The sequence below is a fragment of the Lingula anatina genome, chromosome 4 (genome assembly GCF_051362555.1).
Source record: "Lingula anatina isolate TDL-2025a chromosome 4, LinAna3.0, whole genome shotgun sequence".
Lineage (NCBI taxonomy): Eukaryota > Metazoa > Brachiopoda > Lingulata > Lingulida > Lingulidae > Lingula > Lingula anatina.
In genome coordinates, this window is record NC_141770.1 from 4,908,755 (window position 1) to 4,920,294 (window position 11,540).

The 11,540-nt window shown below is 36.0% G+C and overlaps 1 long non-coding RNA gene across 1 annotated transcript; it reads right to left on the reverse strand.

The window, feature by feature from the left end:
- Nucleotides 1-369: 369 nt before the first annotated feature.
- LOC147762120 (uncharacterized) lies at nt 370-11,233 on the reverse strand. Its single transcript, XR_015334031.1, has 3 exons — nt 10,981-11,233; nt 7,906-7,966; nt 370-978 (listed from the first exon to the last, which is right to left on the reverse strand). It is a non-coding gene; the product is annotated as an uncharacterized LOC147762120 (long non-coding RNA).
- Between the last annotated feature and the right edge of the window lie 307 nt (nt 11,234-11,540).

Here is an 11,540-nt window from a genome sequence, read left to right on the forward strand (position 1 = left end):
CTTTCTCTCTCAGTAAAAAAAGGTTCACTAGTGGGCTTGATTTGGTCTTAAAGTGCAATTTAAGAACACAAATAGTCTTACATGATCTTAAAACATGAGTAAGACCATTTCTAGTCTGACAGCCAATTAAGTTGTCTTCCCTTACACATTCTCCTATTGTGAGCAGAGGTGTCCTCTATTGTGAGGGGAGGTATCCCCTGTTGTGAGGGGAGGAAACTGCTTGACCACTTAAGTAGATGTTAGATCATTTTTGATCTTAAAAGCAGATTCAGTCCATTTTAAGACTACTGCTGTAATGATTAAGATCGTGTAAGATCACTTGTGAACTTAAATTGCACTTTAAGACCAAATCTAGCCCACTAGTGGTTGTACAGTTACAGTATTGAATAAACGGGTAGAGAGTAGAGATTGACAATTCATGTTGTTAACCTTACAATTGAAATTCTAAGAGGTATATCATTAGCTTGTTGCTTGTCAATTAAGTTGCAATATGCGATCAATATTTTTCCATTTTCTTTTAACATTTTGTTGTTTTTTGTCGGTATACATATATAAAGAATATAAACAAATATATTTCTGTAATAATTAACATATTGTCTAGTTCCTTCCCATGTTGAGATTTCTGTTTTCGTTCTACATTAACTAATATATTTCTTAATTATTAAGATAAGTAGATAAAAACCTTTTATATCATATGTTTGCACAAGCCTGAGTATAAAAATCTCAGGAGATCTCTCAATTACAATACCTAAATTATCTTTTACGGAACAAATGACACACGTCCAAACGTTCTGTACATGAGGGCAATCCCAGAAAACGTGAAGAATATATCTTCATGATTGATGATTGACCTGTTTTAATTCTTCGTGATTGGTGATTAAGGGGGGTATTCTCTACCCTCTGATGAGGCTGAGAGGTTGAGATGAGTTCAGCTGTTGTCAGTGTGACGATAATCCAGGAAACACATCTTCATCTCTACTGAAAACAGATAATACATCATCAATAAAAATATATATATATGTAGACACATACAGTAGTGTAATGATTTTACATAGCCTTTATTTCCTGTAGTAAGCTATAGGCTTTTGTTTACATTCAGCTAGTGTGTGTTGAACTTTGAACCTTAAGTTGAAATGGCTTGTAAGTGGCCAGTCACAAATCAGTTGCGATGTGTCGGGGGTGGGTAAAACCCGAGAAAGGATGAGTGCAAATAAGGGGGTAAAAGTGCCCACTTTTGTACATGAAAAATAAATTGTGAATGAATGGAAAAAAAATGATGCCAAATTAAAGTTGGGGTCTTACACTTTTATGATCCACTTTAAAAAAATTTTTATTGAATTTGAAATATAAAAAATTAATGTCAAAATGACCTTGTCAAATATTCATGAAAATGTGTGTTTTAGGGGGTCTGAATTGCAATGCTACATATCTTTAGTTATAGTAAGGTGACAACTGCCAGATTTTGTAATTGGGTACAGAAGGTGCCCATGTAAAAAAGTAAGGCAATATGTGGCCAATCATTGTTTGTGATCAATATTTTGATTACTTTATTTGTACATGTAGTGCTGATTGAAAGAAGAATCTTAGTGACTTGAGGGTAAAAGATGTTCATTTTTTATATGAGCCCCTGCCTCAGACAAGCTAATTATTCATGGTTGAAAAGACATGAATATAAGGTGAGATATATGTGAAAATCAGCTTGTCTGAGGGTTGGGCTCGATATGTACTCAAACTAAATAGGGACATTTTCAGTCCATATGCTAGCAGGCAGCCATGTTTATTCCTGCCATGTAGCTGCTACATGCTTACATAGTAAGGGTAGGCAGATACAGTGAAACGTTTGTACAACAAGGCAGCAAAGCTGTCAAATGTACAGACAAAAAACAGGAAATAACTATGCACAAAATAGGCTACTGTCAATTCTGATGCAAAATTTTAATGATTGAATCTGACAAACTGCAATGATACGAGTTTATTTCCATTTTTGAAACTTTATTACACAATACACGATAACAAGTTTACCATCATTTTTACATAATCAACTAATAATGTTGTAAAGATGCAGGAAATGCCAAACAAATACTTTTACGTATCTTATAAATTAAATAATGAAACTGTTAACATGCCTAAGAAATGAATCTTAAGAAATGTGAAAAAACGGCATTTCTTTGAAATAATGGCCCGATTAAGCTGATTTTTGAACTCAACCTGTGTTTTAGCAGGAATGACCACTCCTGTGAGTTTCATGACAATTGGCCCATCTGTTTTTCTTATATTGTATTTACTGTGTTGCATATATGCTGAAAAGTGAAGAAAAAAGCATAACTACTAAAACAGTGGCCCGATCATGCCGATTTTCGAACCTGACCTGCGTTATAATAAGATCGATTACTCCTGTGAGTTTCATGACAACAGGCCTATCAGTTTTCCTTGAAATGTGTTTACAGTGTTGCATATATGCTGAAAAGTTAAAAAACAGCATAACTTCCCTTAAAATGGCCCGATCATGCTGATTTTCGAACTTGACCTGCGTTTTATGAATATTCATCAGCTCTGTAAACATACAGCCAAAAAGTAAAACTGCCTTCCACTTATCATGTTTACAATGAAAGTGCAAGGCGCCAGCGCCGGCGACAGTGACGGCGGCGACGGCAGATACAGGTGATGGCAATATGTACAGACACATCTGTACATATTTACTGTACTGTTTGAGAACAGTAAGTGACATTGTTTTTCTTAAATGGTCATCATGGGAGCAGTGCCCAAAATAGTTTTTTTTTCAAATTTTGATGCAATATTACATAATGTTTAACAGCATAATGACCATCAATTTTAATAATAAAATATTAGTATCATGGATATTCAGAAAATGTGACTAGCAAAGGTCTTCAGGCCCATATGGAACTTCAAAGTCACAACTTGAAAATGCCAAAATGTAAACAAGACAGCACTGTTCTGAAATGTTTTTTTTTCCATTTTTAACAATTTTTTTAACATAAAACAAAATTAACAGGTTATTGCCATCTTTATATGATCAACTAAGAAAATTGATGAGATGGGAAAAATATAAATACAACAGTGTTAAATGTCCAATTTCCTCCATTCTGAGATTCTAAACATAGTGAATGATTGCATCTGACAAACTGCAATGATATGAGTTTATTTCCATTTTTGAAACTTTATTACACAATACATGATAACAAGTTTACCATCAGTTTTACATAATCAACTAATAATGTTGTAAAGATACAGGAAATGTCAACCAAACACTTTAACATGTCTTATTAGTTAAATAATGAGACTGTTAACATGCCTAAGAATTGAATCTGAGGAAATGTGAAACAAGACAGCACTGTTCTGACATGGGTTTATTTCCATTTTTAACACTTTTTTTAACATAAAACAAAATAAACAGTTTACTGCAATTTTTATATGATCAACTAAGAAAATTGATGAGATGGGGAAAATATCAATAGAATAGTGTTAAATGTCTAATTTCCTCCATTCTGAGATTCTGAACATAGTGAATGATTAAATCTGACAAACTGCAATGATATGAGTTTATTTCCATTTTTGACACTTTATCACACAATACACGATAACAAGTTTACTATCATTTTTACATAATCAACTAACAATGTTGTAAAGATGCAGGAAATATCAAACAAACACTTTTACGTATCTTATTAGTTCAATAATGAGACTGTTAACATGCCTAAGAGTTGAATCTGAGGAAATGTGAAAAAACAGCATAACTTCTAAAATAATGCCCTGATTATGCTGATTTTCGAACTTGACCTGCGTTTTATGAATATTCATCAGCTCTGTAAATATAAAGCCAAAAAGTGAAACTGCCTTCCACTTATCGTGTTTACAAGGCAAGTGCACGGCGCCGGCGACGGCATCGGCATCGGCGACGGCGACGACAGACGCAGGTGTGTCTGTACATAAAAACACTTTTACATATCTTATTAATTAAATAATGAAACTGTTAACATGCCTAAGAATTGAATCTAAGGAAATGTAAAAAACAGCATAACTTCTAAAATAATGGCCCGATTATGCTGATTTTTTAACTTAACCTGCATTTTAGCAGGAATGACCACTCCTGTGAGTTTAATGACAATTGGCCTATCTGTTTTTCTTATATTGTGTTTACAGTGTTGCATATATGCTGAAAAGTGAAAAAAAAAGCATAACTACTAAAATAGTGGCCCGATCATGCCGATTTTCGAACTTGACCTGCGTTTTAGTAAGATCAATTTTTCCTGTGAGTTTCATGACAACAGGCCTATCAGTTTTTGTTGAAATGTGTTTACAGTGTTGCATATATGCTGAAAAGTGAAAAAACAGCATAACTACTACAATAATGGCCCGATCATGCTGATTTTCGAACTTGACCTGCATTTTATGAATATTCATCAGCTCTGTAAATATAAAGCCAAAAAGTAAAAATGTCTTCCACTTATCGTGTTTACAAGGAAAGTGCACGGCGACGACAGACGCAGGTGATGGCAATATGTACAGACACATCTGTGTCTGTACATAAAAAGAACAACCCAAAATAAAATGTAGGTCTTTGAAAGGAAAATAGGGATTAGAGTCAGTAAAATATTTTCATTTACAATTTAAAAAAAGTCATTTTCATGTAATGCATGCTATCAAAAAAAAAAGGGGGTGGGGGAATATGGATAGGAAATAAAGAGTCCAAATACAGTAAGTATATCTTACTTTCATTCTTATTTCTTAGGATTAAAAAAGATTTAATGTAAAATGTGCTTCAGATATTCAAAGTTATATTAATTATCATAATAGCAGATGTACATTGTGGTGGCTCCTACTTTATATAGAGACCCATGCTGAAATAGACCTCTACACATAAGGCTGGCTTGACCCAACCCCCTCTAATGGGCATGGAAGTACATTTTGTACCACCAAAATTGTTGTGTAAATGTCCCCTTTTATGTCTATTTTGCATAAAAAGTAAAATAAAAGGCCCCATCACACACCCTAGTTTTGTTACTTATGACCTAATCTTCCACACCAGCACTATTCATAGTAGTTTTGCAGAGTTTTTTTTTCTTCTTTTTTTCACCAAAATGCTATGAATGACTTTATTTGTCAAGGAAATCAGTGAAAACCTATTGACTTGGTAAATAGTCCATACAAGAGACCACCAGCCTATAACAAATACCAGAAGTTTACCAGATAAAGCAAGCTAGCCAATATAGTGATGAGCATCGATCTGCTAGATGGCCAGTTTGAAATCAGTGTATGCAAGGATGCACCCGGGTTTAATTAGAGCCAAAATAGTTAATTAAGACACACATCTAGCCACCAGAACACATTATGGATTCAGACCTCCCATAGCAAAAGTAGACCCATCAGTAGCTGGTACTGACAGTGTAAAGCTGGTTCCAAGACAGTTGGAAGTTGTGCACATATCACTTCAGTCCTGTGGTATATGGGGTTTGCCATGAGGCAGGGATACAATTGAAAATAATGTTGTGGAGAAGGCTGTTTGGATGCCTCACATTTACCAACATCAAGTGGTGACAGTATTAGCAAGACAAAAAGTGTTTCGGACAGCACATCTGATGGATTATTTATTGTTTCATTATACATTTTTTATACTCATATTTGTATATTTTATATAAAATAACTCTTGCATTGCATTCTATACAAGCTCTTTATCACATACATAATCATATATGAAGTACTTTTTAGGTGATTTAATTTCATTGTCATACAGATTATTGGCCATAACTGTTATTATGTGTACTATATTTTCATTTAGTTTTTAGTTATACCTTACATTATTTTGGTACAATTTTGGTCTGTGAGAAAAAATATATAAAATTAATAAATACGCTGAAACAAGTTTTTCTAGTAACAAGTCTTTTATACAGCTAGGTGAATATACCACCCCTCCCTCTCTTCTCTAGGATAAAAAAAAACAATTATTACTTTCCCATTTACTTGTGCCACAACACAATTATTTAACATATAACTCTTTTTCACATCACAAGACAAGTTTCATTAGAAAAAATCGTTTATGTAATATAATTGCTGAAACAAGTTGCTCTGATTCATTAGATTGCATACAACAGGTAAATCCGGCTCCCCCCCCCACATATAATTCATTAAAAATATTAAGTTATAATGCCTCAAACCAAATAATATTTTTCCATGCAACAAATATATGCATAAACTTTATAATAGCAAATTATTTAAAAAATTTGAGGATGGGCACTTTGCCAATGGTTATTCGCACTCATCCTTTGAACAAAATCTTGAGACAGATCTCACGATTTTGCACCTGTCGGAGGCGCTCTCCGGACGCCTGCTGGTTGTTGCAGATTTTTTAGACATCGCCACACCCATCACGGTCCCCAAATTTGAACTTAAAATTTTAAGATTGCTCGCAAGATTTTTCACCCATTTTGGGCATCCCAGACACAATCTCCGATGACCTACGATGCTCTCCGATTAATCAGAGGCGTCCTCCGAATAATCTGAGACTAGTCGCAAGATTCTGTGTGGGATTGGAAAATCAGGTTGAGATTCAATGTCTGCGAGTAGTCTCCGGCGCCCTCCGACTGAATCGGAGGTGCCCTGCGACGATTCGTATGCTTTATGTGATCGTCTCCGACGAATCGTACAGTGGAATGGTAGGAAATCGCCGTGTATATAAGGGCGCCTCTGACCGGATCGCTTAAATTTTGAGACGCTCTTGCTGCAAGAGGCTTTTCCCTCCTTTTCCCCCACATATACCCAGGGGAAAAAAATTACAAGAAAAGACGCTCGCAGATATCGTCTCCGATCGCCTCCGATGCAATCGGAGGCTAATCCCACGATTTTTCGACAAAACCGGGTCAAAATCCTTGAAAAAATCTCAGACAATGCGACTGCTCCACTTTTATTAGGATTATTGCTAGGATTGTTCAAGGATTCTTTATTTTCTACGACGACCCCCGGCCAAAACTAATCCCCGACAGATCGCCGACGTTGTGACTGGGCCATAAGCTGTATCAGTTTACTAAAGGGGGGGATTGCAGTGTCTATCTAGCTAGCTAGAGGGGTTGGTGGTCAACCATTCAAGGCTGTCCACTTTTCCTCTGCCTGTCAATCAAAGTAGCAGTCAAGCATTCAAGGTCCTCCACTTTGGGAAATGTATAAGTAGAGCTGCTCTACGCAGTGTTGGCCAGTTTATTTTTCAGTTTTAGTTAGTTGAGATATTGGAGTAGTTGGGTTGTCCAGCAGTGTAGAATACATCAAGATAGCCAGAGGCAATGTAGAGAAAGCAGCATAGAATGCAGCAGACAGTATAGTAATAGAAAAGTAGCTGGTTCCAGATACAGAAACATGTGCATGTGACTTGTAAAGTATTCTTAGAAAATAAAAGAAAAGAAGAAAACCAATTGAAGTGTTGTGCGGTTTTCACAGACCAAAGTGAGCCGCACTGGTGGCAGTGATTTCGTTCTTTAAAAGTACAAGAACAGCACAGTAGTTATAAAACAGAAATAACACAGTGATCAAAATATATTATTGTATTATAATAAACACATACAGAAACAATAAAGACATAGACAGTGATCAGAATACAATCAAACACATTCAAGACAATCAATGCACAGGTATCAGAATGTATACATGAAATTTTGTCCACATAAAGATTTATGCTAAGCTAACCCTCGCCCCCCCCCCCCCAAACTCCGAACGGTTCACATTAACCATTGTCACCTTAAAAATATATATATATACAACTGAGTGGGATCTAATTAAGTGACCCTTTTTCAAAATAATAATTTCTAAGGTACAACATTTACATGTAGCAGCAATGGTCACAATGGGATTAAAGAGAATTGCCAGTGTAGCAATATCATATTGCATTGTTGTACCGACCTGTGATAAGGCTGCAAGGTTGAGATGAGTTCAGCTGTCCTCAGTGTGACGATCATCTCTACTGAAAACAGATAATACATCATCAATAAACAAGGCAGAAAAGCTGTCAAATGTAGAGAAAATAAAGATGCAGAAAATAGGTAATTTTGTCAATTTTAATGCAATAATAAATAATGCTGTCAATCAACACTGAATTTTAATCATGAACAACAGATAACATGGTCAATAACAGGAGCGTACAGGATAGATATTAACATGTATTAACATGATATGAATAGCCCCATTGAGTTTGAGGATATATGGTAGTTCACAGATATAACAAAGTGATAAAAAAATATTATTATACTATAATGGACACATACAGCGACAATAAATTAAGGCATTTTGTCTATATCAAGATATTTGCTAAGCGAACCCTCGCCCCCCCACAACGTTGAAAAGTTTACATTAACCGCTGTCACCTTGAACATATATAAAACTGAGTGGGATCTAAGTGAGCCTTTTCCAAAATGGTAATTTCTCAGGTACAACATATAGCAGCAATGGTCACAATGGGATTGAAGAGAATCACCAGTGCAGCAATATCGTTGTTGCACTGACATATATGTGCTGAGGCTCTCTCTCTCTAACTCACACACACACACATTCACATAGAGACAGAAACACACCAAGACATCATTGAGATTTAATGAAGACTTCAGCTTCACTGTAAGGTGCTGCCGCCAAGTGGATAAAGCAAGCACTACATTGTAAAATGCAGCAATGGGAAGAGCATCCCCAAGCAAGTGTAGCAGCAGATTTTATTCACTGTGGCTAATGCAACTGCAATACGGAATAAATGCGGCGGGTTACTGAGTAACGATATGATAACTGATAGCAATGTCAGAATTACGTTTACAGTTTCAATTGCTTTTGAGAAACATTCCAGATATATCATGGATCACTTCGATAGTCAGAACTCAGTGCCTAAAGGAGGATCGGAGTTAGTCGCCAAATTGAGCGCTTTGGATTATAAACTTTTTAACTCTCGTTACGCACCCGGAATAACCGATATTAATAACTGATATGTGACTTAAATCTTAATTGGATTATCACTATACCGAGTAAACCACCATGCTCTAGTGTTCATTAATACCGGGAAAGATTAAACAGATATTAATAATATTTAAATAACTCATTTAGATTTATAAAGATGTTTCTGTAGATAATTCATTTAGATTTATAAAGATGTTTCTTCACAAAACATGATTCAGATTGTTATTATTATTTTTTAGGCCAACGGGAGTTTTTCACTTTAGTGAGAGGGTTCTTATGAAGAAACACCACTGCTACCCTATTGCCAATGTTCGCCAATTGAGTCATAGCTGGCTGACCATGGAGAGTCCATTAAAACATTTGGCTAATTAAAGGACAGCATTATTTACATAACGGTGGTAAAACGATGGTTAACGACGTTGGCCCGACATTAGCGCGAAGTTGGCAAGAGGGTGGCATCGTTGGCATAACAGCGGCTAACCGCCAATAGTAATAGCTCATAACGGCGTATGCCCAACGTTGGCGCGAAGTTGGTTGGCATAACAGTGGATGACCGCCCATTATCCGCAATGACGTCGGCCCGGCGTCGATGTGACGTTGGCAAAAGGGTGGCAGATCACCGATGGGCCGACAGCGGGCTGCCAGACATGCCGACCTCAAACCGACGTCGTCTGCCAACGTTGGCCCGACGGAGGCAAAGTCGTCGGGCCAACGTTGGCGCGACCACTGTTTGCTATCTGGGCTTGAATATATATAAAATTGAGTGGGATCTAATTCAACTTTTTCCAAAATAATAATTTCTCAGGTAAAACATATAGTGGCAATGTTCACAATGGGATTGAAGAGAATCACCAGGGTACCAATATCGTTGTTGCACTGACCTGTGCTGATGATGATGTGAGGTTGAGATGAGTTCAGCTGATCAGAATACATACAGACTAATTCAATGTCACAATAGACAATACACAGGCATCAGAATGTATACATAAAATTTTGTCTATATCAAGATTTTTGCTAAGCGCACAACTCCCTCCCACCCCCACCCAAATATCAACAGCTCACATTAACCCTTTATTGCCACCTTGAGCATACCTAAAACTGAGTATGCATGATATAATAGCACAATATTACAGATTTAAGGAGATTTTCCCCTGATCATGTGTGTGTTAAGTAATTTTTTATTATTTTTAAAATACTAGATAAGCTGAACACTTCTTTGTTTTAACAAAATGTTAAATTTTTCTGTTTTTGTGTGCTAAAAATAATACAACTTTCAAAATTGGGATAAAATTATTGTGTTTAGTTTTTTAAAATCAATTTTGAAGTTCTTTGAGCTTTTTTTAATACTAAATTCTCTATATCTCTTACCACGTACACCCTCCCACAAACAAGCTCTCTCTCTCTCTAACTCACACACACACACACACAAACTCTTTATCTCTTTCTCTCTCTCACACACATATCCACACACACACACACACACACATTCACACAGAGACAAAAACACACCAAGACATCATTGAGACTTAACGAAGAAGACTTCAGCTTCATTGTAAGGTGCTGCTGCCAAGTGGATAAAGCAAGCACTAAATTGTAAAATGCAGCAATTGGAAGAGCATCCCCAAGCAGTAAATATATATATATATATGTAGACATGTACGGTAGTTACAACACAGACATAACACAGTAATCAAAATATATTATTATACTATAATAAACACATACAGTGACAATAAAGACATAGACAGTGATCAGAAAATATACAGACACATTCAAGGTCTCAATAGACAATTACAAAGTCATCAAGATGTATACATGAAATTTTGTTTATATCAAGATTTTTGCCCAGCGAACCCTTGCCCCCCAACTCCAAACAGATAACATTAACCCTTGTCACCTTGAACATACTGTATGAAAAACTGATTTGGATCTCAATGACCCATTTACAAATGATAATTTCTCTGTTACAACATTTAGTGGTGATGGACACAATGGGATTGAATAGAATCACCAGTGTAGCAATATCATTGTTGCACTGACCTTTGCTGATACTGTGTGGTTGTAGAACGAGATGGTGAACAGATAAATTCGACTGTCCTCAGTGTGATGATAATCCAGGAAACACACCTTCATTTCTATTGAAAACAGATAATAAATCATCAATAAAAATATATATACTAGTACTAGTACACACACACAGGAACCTTTCTCTCTTTCTCACACACACATTCACACAGAGACAGAAACACACCAAGACATCATTGAGACTTAATGAAGAAGACGTCAGCTTCACTGTAAGGTGCTGCCGCCAAGTGGATAAAGCAAGCACTACATTGTAAAATGCAGCAATGGGAAGAGCATCCCTAAGCAGTAAAGTATCATATCTTGAAATAGAAAATATTTAACAAACCAAAGGAAAATGAACAAATTGATTTTTATAATTCATTCAAATAAATTGTTCACACAATAGCTCAGGATTCAAACGAATGCACATGTGCGAAAAGTGCACTGTTTGAAATAAACAAGTTGGTGAAATTGACAAAGCCTGCCGGTGTTTACACGCTGGTTAAATCAATTTAATTTGCCCTCTGGTATTGTTT